This window comes from Rhipicephalus microplus, chromosome 8, assembly GCF_043290135.1.
Source record: "Rhipicephalus microplus isolate Deutch F79 chromosome 8, USDA_Rmic, whole genome shotgun sequence".
In the NCBI taxonomy this organism is placed as follows: domain Eukaryota; kingdom Metazoa; phylum Arthropoda; class Arachnida; order Ixodida; family Ixodidae; genus Rhipicephalus; species Rhipicephalus microplus.
Window position 1 is genome coordinate 114197587 of NC_134707.1, and position 16224 is coordinate 114213810.

The window sequence follows — 16224 nt, forward strand, 5'->3', positions numbered from 1 at the left end:
TTTATGAACACCCGACTTCTTTCATGGACCAGTCTGTCATGTAGGAAGTCATTACGCATTGTCGCCAATATATGTGCTCTCAATGTTCATGTGCTTACATTGCAGGTCACCCAAATGAAAGTTCACTTCGAGCACTGTATTAGTGCTCTGAACCTGTACTTTGTGGACAAGCAGGGCTCCATCTACACTCTGTACCGACTGGAGGTACGATACTCTCGTCACTGGCGATACTCTCGTCAAAGGACGATACGAAACCGTATCGTCCTTTGCAAGAAGTCGTCGACGGCTACCACGGCATATCTGCACCTTTCACACACGCCGCTGCTCTACAAATTGTGCGCTGGCAAGAACGCCCCAAGCCACTGTCACCGCGAGGGCGACTACATACCCAAGGTCAGTGTTAGGGATGAAGTGCACTTTTCTGGGGAGTACATTCGACAACGAAAGTATGCAAACTACTCGAGCGCGTGGCCAATAGCCTCTTCGTGACATTTGGCTACGTAAGCGGCGCGACCGACAGCAGCGCTACGCTGGAGACGTATTTATCATTTGGTCCCCGACTATTTTCCCTCAGGGAAAATAGTCGCATAACTTACCAGTCGCCATTCTCACAACATGACATGTACCCAACGGCACACTGTTCAAAGCCCTCCGCTTCAATTCAGCTGTCACCCCGCCGCGGTGTTCTAGTGGCTAAGGTACTCGGCTGCTGACCCGCAGGTCGCGGGATCGAATCGCGGTGGCTGCATTTACGATGGAGGCGGAAACGTTGAAGGCCCGTGTGCCCAGATTTGCGATGCTCGTTAAAGAACGCCAGGTGGTCGAAATTTTCGGAGCCCTCCACTTTGGCGTCTCTCATGATCATATGGTTGTTTTGAGACGTTACACCAACACGTCAATCGATTCAGCTGTCAAGAAGCATGGTCAAATCACATGGTTCGCGAAACTCAAAACAAAAAGTGTCGGAAATGTATTGCCGGAGGCATCAACGCCCACCATCGATTGAAGCATGACTATAGGTGAGGAGGGGCCACGTAAACAAAATTGAAAACTAATTGATTTTGGAATTGTGGTAGTTTTATATTTGTGAAAGTTAACTATAAATTAATTTTACAGCTTATATGATACCTGTATAATTGATTGCATCAATTGTTGGCCGAGTGTCATACCAAAGGGGGCATATCCGGGCAATATGCAATCAGATTGGTGCATTGCCGGGTCAGTGAGGCATCGCCCAGTTTTGCATGGTGGTTTCGTGCGTGCCTTCCATAGATTATTTGCCCATGTGCCGTGAACTGGCGTGACACGTTTGTACTGAAGTAGCGGATAGAATGTGTAGATAGCCGCTCGTGTGACTGTAGACTGCCATAGCGGGCGCGCGGCAGGCATGCCTGTACCTTTGGTGACTGTGAATGCGACAAGCTAAGCAACGAGACGGTGTAATTTACGGTTGCCAAGAAGATATTCTCAAGGTTGCTGTCTTGATGCAGTGGTTTTCAACGATTGGCCAACGTGAATTTTGGACCTTAATGCCATTGTGGTCGTGATCAGTTGTGTCCTAATTTCAATTGCAAAGTTTTCGGTGTATATTGCAAGTACACCATTTTGATAAAAAAAATCTTCCCCAATACTGATCCACCGCTAGGGGGCCGTATAGACCAGACGCGTCTCGCATGGGCTCCTGCTTTTCGTGCTTTTTAACCCGAAACAAGGCCAGTGACGAACCCAAGAGTTTCACAGCCTCAGCCGCCAAGACACGAGGAATCGGTGGACACCTGCTTCTTTTGGGTGAGTGCATTCTGTCTCAAGATATAAGACTTAATTCCCGACAAGCGCGCGTCCAGTTTATTAAGCCTAACGCCAAGTTCGTTCCTGGGCAAAGCCGCGCGGCGCGTGCACAACGCCCTCAGGCGTTCCTGACGGCACGGCACGAGCGCTCGCGCTCACCGTTGCGAAAAGCTTAGAATGAGCAAAGACGCAGCCGCAGCAAGCGAAATGCAAAGAAACCAGCAAGACGAAGAAAATACAATGCAAACTGACCAAGTGGACGCAAACAAAACAACAGAAAATTTGTGGACCTATCATGCTGGCAGTGGCAGAACAATTGCAATTGAAAGCGCTTGGATCACGAGAAATAAGAAGGACAAGAAGGCTGTCGCCAATCCAAGGTCACCGGCCAACCAACCCACAGAGCAGCCACCTATCAATGAGCAGACGCTAAAGTCATCACCAACGCAGCAACAACGCAGGCCCAAGATGCCACCTCTGCCGCTCGATGACTTCAAGATCGTCTACCGCCCGCAAGCAGGTCTTGACCTCGCCAAATGGAACACCGTCGCTGTCACGCATGCCATCGGCAGACTGAGTGGACTATCACAGCAAGACTTTAACGACAAGGTACGCGTACAAGTCCAGAGAATGGAAAACCTAATCATCGCAAGCACCGCCGCCAAAGAAGACGCCAAGAAGCTGGTAAGCATCCAAAAAATACAGCTTGGAGCAAATTTTTACACTGTGAACGGCAACATCAGAACACCGGACGATGTCTCCAGAGGCGTCATCAGTGGCTTGATACCCGGTACGAGCACCGCAGAACTCATGGCTGAAATTCGCGCACCGGCAAGATACACAGTTCTTCATGCCCGAATGCTAGGTCAATGGACCGCGGCAGTCGTCTTCTTTGAAGGACCGCACGTTCCCTACTACATAATTTTCCAGAGCGTAGACTTCCGCTGCAGACCATATCGTAAGTCAGTGCAGTATTTCCGGGCTTGTGGCAATACGGGTCACCTCCAGGACGTCTGTCCGAAACCTATCCCGGATTTCTGCTATAAATGTGGCGAGGCCGGACAAACGCAGGGACATGAATGCGCACCCATCTGCAAGATCTGCGGAGAAGGACACGAAACAGCAAGTGAAGAATGCAAAAGGAGACTAAAGCCAAGTCCACCACCCTTCAACGTAAGACAACAGCGCCTCAACAGGCTTCAAGAAATAGACAACAACTAGAACGCCAGCGGAGAAGAGTTCCCTGAGGTTAGCATATCGGCCGCTACCTCTAACAGTAACAATGAGGGCCGCGTCTCCACGCGCAGCAGTTCCAAGTCAAAATTTCGTTCGAGTTCGCGCTCCCACTCTCGCAAGCGTTCCGTCTCTGCGCGCAGTAGATCCAAATCAATACTGCGTTCCAGTTCGCGCTCCCGTTCTCGCACGCGCTCGCATTCCGTTAAACGTGCGAGCTACGCTGCCATGGCAAGTGGATCTAATGACCGCAGCAGCTTAACCTCCTCGAAGTCGGACACCTCATCCATACAGGGTCTCGAAGATAGACTGAAAAACCAGCAAGAAAAGCTCCAGAATCAGCACAGCCAACTGCAAAGCCAACAAAGTCTCATAAATAAACTGCTTCAGAGTCAAAAACGACAACAAGAGCTCATTGACAAACTACTTGAAAAGTGCACGCATCAGCAAGGACATTTGGACAATGCAGAACAACAGTATCAAGAACAAGCAAACTCAAGCACAGAGCCGGCAACGACTCTGACCAAGGTAGGCGTCCAAGCTCTAGTGAACGCAAGGTGCACAATATTCGAAGAATCTTTCATGAATAACATGCACGCCACGATGGAAAAGATTGTCCAGTCTGCAATAGAAAAAACAGCCTCAATGTTTGAACACAAGATCACTACGCTTAATGCCAAAATTGATGGGATTGCTGTGCAAGTCAACAATTTCATCGCACACGTGAAGAAAACTTACGTAACCATGGCACAGGTCGACAGCTTGAACAACCCACGCCAAATGACTCGGAAGAAGGCACGAGCGAACAGTCACAGTGCCTCTCGCTCAGTCTCGCCGAGTCGCGATCGCAGGTGTGACATCGAATCGATTGAAGATGGCAGTCCCTAACCATAAGTATAAGAACCAGCATTCAACTTTACGCACATGGCAATGGAACTGTCGGTCTTACCGCCCTCGACACGCAAGCCTACAAGAATTCATCAAGCTTAACCAACCAGACATCATTGCACTTCAGGAAACCAACACGCAGCACGTACGACTGCAAGGCTACACGACCTGCGCACAAACCCATCGAATTGCCATACTTGTCAAGAAAGCACTTTCAACGCAAAAACACGAAATCGAGGACACTCAAATAGAGCATACCCTAATAGAGATTCTGCCGGAACGAAAGACGCAGCAAAGTCTTTTCATAACCAATATATACAGCTCCCCACGAGACCAACTACCAGACTTCGATCACTTAATACGAGAAATCAGGAAGCGCACAAATGGCCACCAGATCATAATAATGGGAGACTTTAACGCCTCTCACACGGCATGGGGCTATCATATCACCACGAGGAAGGGTTCTAGAGTGCACGATACTGCTCAACATCACAGACTAACCCTGTGGAACGACCCTCTTCAGAAGACGAGAATCGGGAACAGCGTCTCCAGGGATACAAATCCAGATCTTACATTTACGGCGAACGTCACCAGGGCAGAGTGGAGTGTGCTACCGGAAACTTTAGGTAGTGATCAACACATCATCCAACTCTTCGTAGCGCACACTCGTAAACAGACCAAGACTGGAATAGTGCGGTTAACGGAATGGCAATCCTTTAGGAATGACCTCGACGTTGAAACCACCATAATCGACATTGAAGACTGGTTTAAGAATGTGCTCAAAATAGCCGAACGCTACACTAAGGACATACAGCTTGACGTCGATACACCCGCCGTCGACGCGCATCTCCTCCTCCTTTGGGAGGCTAGAAGAGGACTTCTAAAACGGTGGAAGCGACAAAAACTAAACAGAAAGTTACGGAAACGCATTTCTCTCCTCACCGAGCAAGCTCAAGATTATGCGAACCGATTGGCCAGGCAGAACTGGCATGCTTTCTGTGACAAGCTGCAGGGGACTCTGAGCACCAAGAAAACATGGCATCTGCTACGCACACTTCTAGCCACGCAACCCTCCAAAGCAGCACAGAAGCAGCACCTTCAGAGGCTTATTCGAAACTATGCCGGTACAGAAGAACACCTCCTAGAAGAATTACAAAAGAAGCTCTGTGGCGATGCACCCACTAGGGCTTCAATTCACACCAAAGAATACGCTGGCGCACCGAACACTGAACTCGACCAGCCCTTCAGCCTGGCTGAGCTGGACACAGCCCTAACGATGTTGACAAGAAATACCAGCCCCGGAATAGACAGGATTGTCAACAAGCACTTACGCAACCTACCGCACCAGGCCACCACGGCTCTTCTCCGTTATTACAACGACTGCTGGGATAAAGGAGAGCTACCTGCGGTATGAAAGCACTCGGAAATCACCATGATCCCAAGCCTAACAAACCACTCGGCATCGAGAACCTACGCCCGATTTCTCTCACCTCGTGCGTGGGAAAGCTGTTCGAACACATGGTGCACGACCGCTTAACCCAGTACCTGGAAGATAGTGGACACCTACCGGACACCATGTTTGGCCTCAGGCAGCATCTTTCGACGCACGACGTGCTCTTACTACTCAAAGAAGACCTCCTTGATCACCTCACCCATCGAAGTAAGTACTCCATACTCGGAGTTGACGTCGAGGCGGCCTTCGATAACGTCAGCCACGACGCGATCCTCAACAACCTCGAAGGCGTTGGCTGCGGCATTAGAACCTACACGCATGTCAGAAACTTCCTGACAGACCGTACAGCAACTGTGGGCATATGCAACACCCGCAGCAAAAGCTTCCAACTACCGAAAAAAGGAACGCCGCAGGGTTCGGTCATCTCGCCGCTACTTTTCAATGTGGCTATGATCAATCTGCCAAAAATTCTCGACAAATACCTGATTTACGGCACGCGATCTACGCTGATGACATCACGCTCTGGACCAGGGCTTCGAACACTGGGAGACAAGAGACGTGCCTACAAACCGCCGTAGATGCCATCGAACGGTATCTCAGAGACTGCGGTCTCTACTGTGCCCCCGAGAAATCCGAGCACCTCGTCCTCAAAGCGAGAACAAGAGGCAGACCCCCTCTATAAGACGAGCCCGACCCTAGCGTAACGCTGAAAGGGACCTTAATTCCAAAAGTCGAGACCCTGCGAGTGCTTGGAGTTCACATCTACAAGGTTGGATCGGGAACTGCCACCATACCGAGACTCCAACGAACACTATCACAACTCACGCACCTTGTCAAAGAATCGCGAATCAACGAGACGGACTCAAAGAGCACGACACTCTACGTATAATGCAAGCTCTGTTCACCAGCCGCATTACGTACGGCACGCCGTACCTAAAGTTGAAAACCGCTGAAATTGAAAAACTTAATATCATGATAAGAAAGGCCACTAAAGTTGCCCTGGGACTTCCGCCAATGGCCTCTACCACACGTCTCCTAAAGATGGGCGTCCACAACACGTGGCAAGAGCTCACTGAAGCGCATAGGAATAGTCAGCTGGAGAGGCTCAAGCTGACGCCTACGGGGAGGTCGGTGCTCCGGTACCTCAACTACAGCGACACGTTCATCGCCGATGCAGACCGGAAAAAACGCATCCCGCTGTACATTAGAGAGTCGCTGTCCATCGCACCTATTCCACACAACATGCATCCTACTTTCCACAAAAGTAGACGCGAGGCTAGAGCTAAAGCTATTCGACGAAAGTTCAAGCAAGACCCGGACGCCCGCTACACTGACGCAGCCAAGTATCCGCATAGAAACGCGTACGCTGTCAGCGTCGTCGATTCTCAAGGCCGAGAATTAGCGTCAGCCACGGTCAACGCAGTCAATTCAGACGCTGCAGAAGAATCGGCAATCGCCCTAGCAACCACAACATGCACAGACGCCGCGGTGATTTCCACCGACTCACAAGCCGCCTGCAGGAATTTTGCTAAGGGCCGTATCTCAGCCAATGCCATCAATATTTTGAAACGGCGAAGCACTCCACTCCCATACACTTGTGTATTATGAGTGCCAGGACACGAGGGTCTGCAGGAAAATGAAGCGGCCCACGCCGCTGCCCGCGAGCACGTCAGCCGGGCTGCCCCCTGCCCACAGTACATTCGATCCGTCGTTGAAGAGACGGAAGTTGTTCAAAACACCTACTCGTCGTTACTCCAGCATTACAGGCTGGAACGACGAGTATACCCTCCACCACACTCAAAACTTACAAAAGAGGAAAGCGTAATACTGAGACGCCTGCAAAGCAGCACATACACACATGGGGCCCTAATGCACCGTCTCTACGCAACGAGATATAGCTTTATGTGTCCGCTTTGCAACGTACCGGACACCCTGGTGCACTTGCTTCTTGCATGCCAGTGTATTACCAGACGTAATCTGCAACAACACACGACTGATAACGAAGCAGCACGGACGAACGAAGACCTAACCGAAACGTGGGAGGCGAAGCTCGCCCTCGAGGACCTGGAAGAGCAACAACAACTCGTCGCCAGGGCCAAGAGGGCAGTAGAAGCCAGAGGGTTCCTGGACTAAGGAGCCCTCCCACCTCAGGGTGACATCGGGCATTGCTCGGAACACTGTTTCGAAATAAACGTTTACTTCTCTCTCTCTCTCTCTCTCTCTCTCTCTCTCCCCAATACTTTATGTTCTTCTTTTTCTCTCGCGCACGCAATTCGTGAATCATAGGCGCAATGAAGTCGCGTAATTATAACGGCAGGTAAGATGTCAACAATTAAAATAACTTTCGATTTCGTGCCTAGTAGGGCAAATGCACGACATTGCTAGCCCTTCCTGTTTTGACGTCATATTTTATTTTTTGTTAGCTGTTGGTGATCCCCTCTATACGTAGATGGCGACGGGGGCAACCACCTGATAACGACTGGATAGATGGGCTTCTATGGAAGCTACGCCACCACTTTACACATACCTTGGTAGCAGTGCGACGGTCATGCCGCAGCTATGGGCTTCGCGTGAGAACAATGAACTGATAATGTTATGCGCGGCAGAACGAAGCAGACACATCAGTGAACAAAATAAAGACCTTTTTCAGCCGTTGCCCCGCGGTCATTCGTAGATGGCGCAGACAGACAGTTTCGCATAGAGTTGGAGCATATACAGTATTTGGCGTGTGCTTGCGTGGTCCGGGAAGTTTGTGTTCGATTGTACATATAAGTTACATAAAGCGTTCGCTTTGATGCGCTTTCATGTCTCTTTTGATAAAACGTCTTCCTAAAGTGAAATACGGATGCCACGATATTGCAATGAGATTTACAATGTGTGTAGAATGGTGTGAATGTTGCGTGATTGCTTGCAATAAGCGCGTTGATCCCGGCCGTGAGAACACATGAAATGCCGCATTTCTATATCATGTACTTCTAGCAGTGCTGTTTGTACTATATATATATATATATATATATATATATATATATATATATAGGCAGGCATGGTGGTTGAGTGGCCGTAGCGTTGCATATAGTCTAGTAGATCCTCCGTGAGCGGTCACAACGTGGTTTATTTCGACGTTTCGGCCTAGAGTCTGGCCTTCCTGATGAAGGCCAGACTCTAGGCCGAAACGTCGAAATAAACCACGTTGTGACCGCTCACGGAGGATCTACTAGACTATATATATATATATATATATTGTCGCGAGCAAAAACAAGACTTGCAGCCAGCAGTTAACGTTCTCTTCTTCTTCGTAGCCCAAAACAGGTATGAGCCACAGGGGCTCGTTCATCAATGGTGGCATTATCCCCTCTCCCAAGAAGCATCGTCTCGATGCTGTACATGAAGGAAAAAAAATGAGATGAAAATTACCATGCAAGCAAAACGAATGGCGTAAGACGGAATAACATAGTTGGTTGTGGAGTTAAGAGTTAAATGAGAAATAAGAAAAATAGGAAAGAATGTAAGGGAGAGACGAATAACGTCAGTCACTCACTGGCGATTCACAGCGCGAAAAGTATGGTTTCAGCCGTGAAACGTGAACGACTTCAGTTTGCGGGGTCAAACGGGAACGTCTCGAAGTGCCTTCTGGGAGAACCTCGTATGTGACGTCGCTGAGACGTCGTACGACCTTGTAAGGGCCAAAGTAGCGGCGAAGAAGCTTTTCTGAACGACCACGTTGTCGGATAGGGGTCCGCACCCAGACTTCATCACAGGGCTTGAAAATAACTTTACGGTGACGAAGATTGTAGCGGCGTGCGTCTGCGGTTTGGTGAAGTTGAATACGGTGACGAGCAATTTGACGGGCCTCTTCTGCACACTGCGCGAATTTGGCGGCATCGGTGCGGTATATTCCTAAGTTGTCGGGCAGGAGCATGGCGTCGAGCATCGTCGTGACCTCGCGACCGTTGACTAAGCGAAAAGGTGTGAAACCGGTACTTTCTTGAACAGCAGTATTATACGCAAAAGTTACGTAGGGAAGTATGGCGTCCCAGTTCTTGTGATTGAGGTCCACATACGTTGACAGCATGTCTGCAATTGTCTTATTGAGTCGTTAAGTCAGCCCGTTTGCTTGCGGGTGGTACGCCGTTGTTTCACGATGTTCCGTGCCACTTAATCGCAAGACTTCCTGCAGCATCTCTGCGATGAAAGCTGTCCCACGATCACTTATGATGACAGCTGGAGCACCGTGACGTAAGACGATGCTGTTCACGAAAAGTTGGGCGACATCTGCTGTGGTTGCTTTTGGAAGCGCCTTCGTTTCACAGTAGCGTGTTAAATAGTCGGTAGCGACCACAATCCACCGGTTTCCATACGAAGACGTGGGGAATGACCCCAGCAAGTCCATTCCAATCTGATGAAAGGGCGCGTTTGGTGGGCCTATTGGTTGCAGTAGTCCCGCTGGTCGTAAAGGTGGAACCTTACGTCGCTGACAGTCGCGACATGTGCGCACGTAATGCTTCACAGTCTTTGCGAGACGTGGCCAGTAGTAGGAGCGTTGAATCCGTTGCAGCGTGCGCGTATAGCCGAGGTGTCCGGACGATGGCTCATCATGACACGCACGTAAAATGTCACCACGAAGCGTAGTTGGCGCAACAAGCAGATACATAGCTTGAGTAGGATGAAAGTTCTTTTTGTAAAGCACTCCATCGCGGAAACAAAAGGATAGCCAGCGTGCAAAGCTTCGAGGAGGCTGGGAATTGCGTCCTTCCAGGTAGTCAATGAGCGGAATGAGCTCCGAGTCGTGACGCTGTTGCTCAGCCAAGCGGGTTGTTGATACGGCAGAAAGAAAAGTGTCGTCGTCTTCAAGGTCAGTGTTGGCATTTTCGACCGGTGCACGTGAGAGACAGTCGGCGTCGGTGTGTTTCCGCCCAGATTTGTGGACGATGGTGACATCAAAATCTTGTAGCCGAAGGCTCCATCGTGCTAAACGACCTGAGGGATCTTTGAGATTGGCGAGCCCACAAAGGGAATGGTGGCCGCTAACTACCCTGAATGGGCGGCCAAACAAGTATGGGCGGAACTTTGTTATGGCCCAGACAACAGCGAGGCATTCCTTCTCGGTTGCAGAATAGTTTTTCTTCGCTGGGGATAACGTTCTGCTCGCATCAGCGATCACGCGCTCTACGCCATTGTGCCACTGAGCTAATACCGCTCCTAGTCCAACGTTGCTGGCGTCAGTGTGTAATTCCGTGTCAGCGCTTTCGTCAAAATGACCCAGTACAGGCGGAGCTTGGAGGATGTTTCGGAGGGTGTCGAACGCATGACACTGATCGGGACCCCAAACAAACGAGACACCGTCTTTTGTAAGCTTGTTGAGGGGTTCAGCAATCTTCGAAAAGTTTTTGACAAAGCGCCTGTAATACGCACAAAGCCCTAAAAATCGGCGTAGGTCGCGCTTACTTGTGGGCACGGGAAAGGCGGCAACAGCACGGGTTTTCTCCGGATCTGGGCGAGGCCGGCATGGCTCACACTGTGACCAAGGAACTTCAGTTCTTCATATCCAAAATGACATTTCTCTGGTTTGAGAGAAAGCCCCGCTGTTCTGATTGCCTGAAGTACTGCATGAAGACGTTGGACGTGTTGTTCAAACGTGTCTGCAAAGACCACGACGTCATCAAGGTAAACAAGACATGATTGCCATTTGAGCCCTGTGAGAACCGTATCCATCAAGACCACGACCTCATCAAGGTAAACAAGACATGATTGCCATTTGAGCCCTGTGAGAACCGTATCCATCATGCGTTGGATATGCTGGCACCGAGCATAGACCGAAAAGCAACACTTTAAACTCGTACAGGCCGTCGGGAGTAATAAACGCCGTATTTTCGTGGTCGCGCTCATCCACTGCGATTTCCCAGTAGCCGCTACGTAAATCCATGAAAGAAAAATATTTAGCGTTGCGTATACGGTCCAACGAGTCATCTATCCGGGGTAAAGGATAAACGTACTTTTTGGTGACCTTGTTCAGTTTACGGTAATCAACGCAAAAACGCAACGTACCATCCTTCTTCTTTACTAGCACAACTGGGGAAGCCCAGGGACTGGTCGATGGCTGAATGACGTCGTCCTGAAGCATCTGCTGGACTTGGTCACGTATAGCGTCTTGCTCTTTTTGTGACACCCTATAGGCGTGTTGTCGGACGGGTCTCTCGGTGGGTTCCGTGATGATACGGTGCTGAGCAAGTGGTGTCTGTTTAACCTTTGGCGTAGTGGCAAAGCAGCCTTGAAATCAGCCGACTAAACGCAAAAGGCTTTCTCGTTGAGACGAAGGTAGTCTCTCGTTTACGTCGAGAGTGCGCGCGAACGCCTCGTCAGGGTAGCCATTCGATGAAAATAAAGCTAACGTGGGCGAACCATCGGCATCGGCAAGTTCTTCACAATATGCAATGGCAGTGTGTCTCGTTAGGTGGCGATATTCGTCGCTGAAGTTCGTGACCAGCAGGTGAACATGCCGATTGCTACGCTGAATGATTCCTCGGGCAACACAGATTTGTCGTGAAAAAGGAGAGACAAATTGGCCTCTGCAATTACCGCGTCAGACATGTCCTGTCACAATTCTACTTCGACAAAGAGGCTGCTTCGAGGTGGGAGAGTCAGAGAATCGTCGGTAACACGAAGTGCTCTTTTCCGGAATTGTGTACTGTCAGTTGCAGCGCAAAAAGGATCCTCGAACGACACAAGTAATTCACGGAGGTCGATGACGGTGTCGTATTCACGAAGAAAGTCAATTCCTAGAATGACTGGCCGAGAGCACACGCGCAATACGAGGAAAGAGCCTGCAAATGTCGACGTACGTATACGAATGCGTGCCGTGCACATACCGGTAGGCATCACCAGATGGCCCTCTGCCGTGCGCAACTGGGGTTTTTGCCATGGTGTGGTAACCTTCCTCAGTTCAGATGCCAGTACGGCACTCATTACGGGATAGTCGGCGCCGGTGTCGACGAGGGCGTTGACACCATGATTGTCGACGAAGACGGCGATTTCGGCAGAAACGATCTTTCTGCTGTCAGAGAACACTGCAAAACCGGAATGGTCCTCGTCTGGTCGTTGCGTCGAATGAGGGTCTTTTACAGTTCGCCGGGCCGCGACTTCACCCCCAGAAGTCGCCGTTCTTAGTTTCCCCTGCGGGGACTTGGTGACCGGCTCCTGAAAGGAGCGGAAGACGATGAGGGCAAACTGGGTGACGTAGGCCGACGAGGCGACGGTGATCTCGACTGGTGGTGCTGAACAGACGAAGGTGTTCGCCGGCCCGTGAGATAGGCTTCGATTTTGCGGGGGCGCTCACCGTAGCGCGGGCATCGAGCATTAGGATGGAAGCCGCGGAGACCTAGTTGCCGGTATTGACAGTTCCTGTATACGTGACCCACTTCGACGCAGTGATAGCAGAGCGGACGGTTATCCGAGGTGCGCCACGTGCTTGCCTTGCTACCATTTTGTCTTGAGGTAGACTGCAGATAGGTGGGTGTGCTCGAAAACCTTGAGCCGTGAGGCGGGCTCGAAGCAGTGGAGTGGAATGACTGCATAGCCTGGTACCTGGGCCGCATAGCAGGAGCTAAAGCCGGTGGCGCAGGAGATCGCAATGCCACTGCGTATGTCAGGACTGGCGCCTCGGGAATCGGTGGTGTGATTGGGGGTCAGGGGTGTGACGGCCTGCCGGACTTCTTGTCTGATTACATCCGCGATGGCAGACACAGGTTGATGGGATCCCACCGCCTGAAGTTGTCGCAGTTCGTCCCGAACAATACTTCGAATGAAGTCTGCGAGGGCCTGTTCCTCGCTGTCAGAGCCGATAGAGCATGCGGTGGCCGGGATCTGGCGTTCGTATTGTGATGACCGCTGCTGCAGCGTACGTTCCATAGTGGTCGCCTCACTGATGAACTGGGCGACTGTCGTTGGTGGATTGCGCGCGAGCCCAGCGAAAAGCTGTTCTTTTACTCCACGCATCAAATGCCTCACCCTCTTTTACTCGGGCATAGCAGGGTCCGCGTGCTTGAAGAGCCAAAGCATGTCCTCGACAAACATGGATACTCGTTCGTTCGGCCGCTGGTTTCTGCAGGATATATGGCTTGTTCATCCCTCTCCTTCCTCTCGGTGCTCCGAAAAGCGTCACGGAGCAGACGGCTACACTCTTGCCAGGTTGCAAAGAAGCCCTCGTGTTTCTCGTACCACGTCTTCGCAGAATCCTCCAAGTAAAAGTAAACTCGGCGCAGCTTGCGAACATCGTGCTATTCGTTGATACTGGCAACCCGATCAGAGCGGTCGAGCCAGTCATCAACATCCTCAAAGATGTCTCCATGAAACGGCTTTGGTGTCTGTGGCGCAAGAAAAATATGGGCGAGAAGAGAACCATGGGCATCACTGGTTTGGACTGCCTGGCTTGTCATCGGAGTTGCCATCTTTCTGGGTGTCGATGTCAAGGGACCGAATTCAGGGGGTAACCCACGCAGGCGGCGGCTGCTTGTTGCTCTGGGAGATGTAGCTGTCTCCACGATGGCCGACACAGCCGAAGTACACGTACCAAGCGTCTCCACCAGTAAAGTCGCGAGCAAAAACAAGACCTGCAGCCAGGAGTTCACCCGAACCAGAGCAACGAAAATGTTCTCTTCTTCTTCGTAGCCCAAAACGGATATGAGCAACAGTGGCTCGCTCATCAATGGTGGTGGCAATATATATATATATATATATATATATATATATATATATATATATATGTATATATATATATATATATATATATATATACATATATATATATATATATATATATATATATAAATATATATATATATATATATATATATATATTATTAAGCTGTTAACGTTTCATTGCAATCTTGGTTTTAGCTACGCAAGTTGGTTGATGCGCATACGGCATGGATTACATGTTGTGAGGCTAATACTGGTCATGCTGACTAAATAACCGGCCAAAACCAGGAAAGCACAGTAATAATATTTGACGTATGGTAAGCTGGAACCGCTAAGCGCACTATGCTAACGCCTTTGACTGTGTTAGATGACGGGTAGTGACCACTGCTGGGGTCTTAGTCTGCCGTCATAAAGCGACATATACAAATAAATCAATCAACTTTTATTTATCACTGGTAGTAAACGGGGTAACGAAAAAAAACCGAAACAGGGTGGCTTCAGAAGTATACAGCCCTGTAAAAGCAGCGAAATGAGCCCCAGTTCAAGGTGTATGATTGTACCTGAAATAAACATTATCATACCTGAATGTACTTTGAAATATAGCGAAAAGTAAGATAGACGTGAAAGTACATGCTTTTTGTCCATCATAGTACACTGTACCATACACTGATGGGGCTGATAAAAACATTCAAATTGCTGGACGCTCTGTGTGTACAGCTGTTGATTCCTAATGCATTGTGCTTGCCTATTTTTTCCCCTTTTAATTGAAAGATAATAAGGCAGCTTCGGCGTAGCGCTGCCGAGTCTGTCGGTATAGTGCCCAGCCATTTTTGTTTCTCTTTGGTTTCTCTCGTGCTTTCCTCCTCTCTCGTTTGTCATTTTCAGTTTTTTTCTCATTTCTATATATTCCTTCCTCTCTCTTTATCTATTTCTTTGTTTCTTGGTATTTCTATTTTGTTCATTTTTTCTCTTTTTTTGCCCCTCTATTTCGTGTTTGCTGTCTCTTCTATTGTTATCCCTGGCCTTGCCTGCGTTACGCCAAGTGCATTTTTCTTCAAGCGCGCTTAGTGACAAAAAGGAGCGCTATGCCAAGAGGCGGCAGCATACTGCAACACAAGACAGCATGTGACAGCTGGGCCCTCCAAAATCACTTGTGATATTTAAGTGCACTAGAAATGTGGCGTCTCCATGCAGGAGTTTATTCGCAATGCTTCTGGTTGTTGATTCTTGATGGGCGCATCCCGTATCCCATTTTTTCGGACTAGTTATCATTCAAAGCTTGGTTTGCACTGCACTGTCTGCGCCTTGCGTTGTTGTCTCGTCCTCCGAACTATACTTCACAAGTCTCCTGCTTGATATCAATGTCCTTCTTGCACAGTTTGACCTGTCCGACACCACGCCGTGGGACCGGGCTGTCGAATTTGGCGAAGGCCCGTTCAAGTGCGGCTCCAACGTGCTGGGGAAGAGCCGCGTCCTACGGCTGGCTTTCGAAGGACCTCGCCACTGGGAGCATTTGTGCAACCTGATACAGCGCACCTGCAGCAGCGCGCCGGTCTTCTACGCGGCCGTACAGGAGCTGCACGCTCTCGACTTGAAGGCGGTGCCCAGGCCCAGCGTGCCAGACTACGGGATCACCTACGCTCTGCTCAGCGTCTGGTCAGAAAGATTCCAGGTGTGCATCAGAGTGATCATGGACCTAACGTGAGTGCACCCTGTCGACGCTACTGTAGTGCAGTAGATGAATCTACCAATGCAGCGCCATGGTGTCATCTAAGACAAGCGGTCCAAGTGCTCATTATTGTATTCGTCCCAACGCTGCCCTACATAACTCACTACGAAACCCCAACCAAACCATGCAGCCCATCTTTCCGCTATTCTGCGGTGCAAAGCTAATCTTCATTTTCGTGCATAAACGTATCGTAGTTGTATGTCTATGGCCCGCAGTTTGTCGTGATGATTGAAATTCGTACGAATCACGTTTTTTTTGTGAGCATATAAAGGGCGATCAGTTTATTGCGTGTACACTACGTCAATGCCTAGGGACGAAGCGTGCCGTTTTATTGAACGGCATTCAACTAATTGATTGATATGTGGGGTTTAACGTCCCAAAACCACTATATGATTATGAGAGACGCCGTAGTGGAGGGCTCCGAAAATTTCGACCACCT

At 49.7% G+C, this 16224-nt stretch overlaps 1 pseudogene; it reads left to right on the forward strand.

Moving 5' to 3' along the window:
* Nucleotides 1-16224, forward strand: part of LOC142768357 (uncharacterized) — a 53402-nt pseudogene that overhangs the window by 6808 nt on the left and 30370 nt on the right.